Below are 2,678 nucleotides of genomic sequence, written 5' to 3'. Positions count from 1 at the left end.
ACTTGACTATCCAGTGAAGGGAGTAGGAATTGGCTCTCTTTGCATGCAGGCGGTTTTAGCTGTAAAGTCCTGTGAAATTAACCGCAGGACGCTTAACTACCTGGGATGATAAGCCCCAACACCTGCCCTGAAGAAATTGGCTTCTTAATCCATATAGGTAATAATATAGCTCACGCTCAGATTTGATTGCTGATTTTCTTCTTAAAAAGTGTCCTTTTTGTTTTACTCCACTGTCAAGTATATGCCATTGTACATATTTGTTTTTCTGGATGAGGAATGATCTAGAAAGGCGGTGACTTAACTAACTTTACAAATCTAGTAGCCAAACTGGTTTCTAACCCGGGTCTTAGGGCTCTGAAGCCTTCCCATTTTCCCTGCGGCAGAATTTTGTCGGATGCACAACTCATTCCTGGGGAACAGTCTCTGTCCACCTTGTGTCTCGCTGATTTTAATTTAGTTTCTCAGTTTAAGTACATATTTTCCAAAGAACTGGTTTACAAGGGTTCTTGCACTGAAAAAGTTCCTCTTAAAAATACTCACTTAAGCCTATGTGTTCTTTGAAGCCTTCCCCGCCCCGTCCTGCTTAACCACAGCCCCTTTCTCTCCCCAAGAATAATCCACTTATCACATGACATCCAGTAAATGTTACACTGATCTGCATGGCACCTCCCGGGCAGCAGGCTCTGCCAGTCCGATTGGCCTCTCCAACCCCAGAGTGCAGAGAACATAGCACATGCTCAGGGGAGGTTTGAGTGGACGGGTACACACATGTTCCTTGTAAACATACTGCATGAATTTCTTATTAAATTTCAATTTTCATGGTCATAGTAGCTAAATGTTCCCTGTCCCCCCCACCCACCCACCCTTTTTTTTGAGAATTTACCTTGGTAACTCAGAACTTGAATGTTAGGAAATTTCCAGGTAGATGATGGACTGAAATATAAACAACAAAGAAGCCCTGGGTCAACAAAAGGATAATAATTAGAATTTTAAAGTATGGTTGAATTTATTTGCACTGGATGGAAATAGAGTTAATGTCTAAACATTTTGTATGATACTTATACATAGAGTAGATCTCATTTTTTCTGCCAGTTATTGTTGTGTCAGAATTGTCTTAGGATTTTGCCTTGCTTAATGGAAAGCATATAAAAAATGCTTTTCTATTGATAAATTTATCTTTGACAACCAGCTTTTTACACCCGCTGTGTGTTTAATAGCAATGTGCATGTTGGCTTACCCGATTAAAATGTGCTTCATAGATATGCTTGCAGAATGCTATTTTATAAGTTGCAAGACCCCTGTATGAGATGGTATTCTGTAATCCTGTAATGAAATTACTGTAGAATTTGAGGTTAATTCTGTGCCCTACCCATGATAACTTTCTCTCCAGTGAATCCATAAACCACAAACTGGTGTTCTCAGTTTGGTAGGTCCTGGGAAGAGAATAGAAGACATTTGGGTCTAGTGCTAGAGAAAGCAAGTTGCGTGTAGAGTGGATTGGAACAAAAAAGCAAACCTGAATTCTATCGCTGCTCCTTACCAGCTTGTGACTCCTGAACAAGTCCCTTCGCTTCTCTGAGCTTTACTGGACTCATTTGTGAAATGGACACAGAAATATTTGCCTCACAGTTGTGAGGATTTACTAAGATATTTGTGGAACTGCCTGGTATATGACATTTAATAAGTTATATTCACAGATTAACAGAGACAGTGAATTATTTAGAAGAGTAGATTTAAAAAATTTTAAAAGGAAGGTAACCTTTGGAGATACTTAGTTCAGTTCTCAAACCTGGCTGCACATTAAAATTCCCTGAGTAGCTTCTTAACAATACTGATGCCTGAACTCCACCCTTGAATAAATACATCAGAATTACTAGGTTTGGGTAAGAAGTAGTTTACCTTTTTTTTTTTCACCCATGATTTAAAATATGGGGTGAGAACCATTGATTTAATTCAATCTCCTTTCCTTATTTTCTTCATTTTGTGGTAGAATAAAGTGCAGAGAGAGGTCAAGTGCCAGCCAAATTCTTATCATTCAGGCTGGAAACGATGTATGTGTAGTGGAGGGAAGTGAAGAGCATACATGTTAAAGTAGCAGTTCCATTTATTTCAGACCTGCACTCTCCGTCACATTCTGCATGGATCATTGTGTTATTTAACCACGTCACCATTCACAGCTACCTCTAGTCTTAAGCTCGGTGGCTAGAGATGGTGGTTCAAGCCTTCCTACATCATATTTGATGAACAAGCTTTTTGTCTTCATTGTCACCTCCAGTCCCGCCCAGGTTGTTAGTTTTCTTCCTTCTTTGCAATCCTGAACTCTGTCGTTCACATCCTGTGAACTCACTAGCACTGTGAGTTATATATTTTCATCTAGAAAACAAGTATTTAACAATCACACAGCTGTGACTTTTTTCAGGGGTGCTAGGCAGGGACAGAAGTAGAAAAAGTAAATGGTGACATTTACGAGTTGAGAATTGACCAGTTATAAGCAGCAGGTCAAGTGAGTTTAACTTATTTCGCTTAATGTAATACTCTCCAGGTCCCTCCATGCTGTCTCAAAGGGTGAGAGATCCTTCTTTTTTACTGTTGCATAGTATTCCATGGTATAAATGTACCACAGCTTTTTTAAAAATAAATTATATTTATATATATATATATATATATATATATATATA

At 38.7% G+C, this 2,678-nt stretch overlaps 1 protein-coding gene across 1 annotated transcript in view; it reads left to right on the top strand.

Moving 5' to 3' along the window:
- The first annotated feature begins 954 nt into the window (after window positions 1-954).
- PLEKHF2 (pleckstrin homology and FYVE domain containing 2) overlaps window positions 955-2,678 on the top strand; it is a 15,431-nt gene continuing 13,707 nt past the window's right edge. Inside the window, exon 1 of the mRNA XM_023743609.1 lies at window positions 955-974. The gene's annotated coding sequence lies outside the window, so the exon portion shown is untranslated. The remainder of the gene's footprint in view (window positions 975-2,678) is intronic.

The sequence above is a fragment of the Myotis lucifugus genome, unplaced genomic scaffold, assembly GCF_000147115.1.
Source record: "Myotis lucifugus unplaced genomic scaffold, Myoluc2.0 scaffold_403, whole genome shotgun sequence".
Lineage (NCBI taxonomy): Eukaryota > Metazoa > Chordata > Mammalia > Chiroptera > Vespertilionidae > Myotis > Myotis lucifugus.
This window is presented reverse-complemented; position numbering and strand designations above follow the sequence as displayed.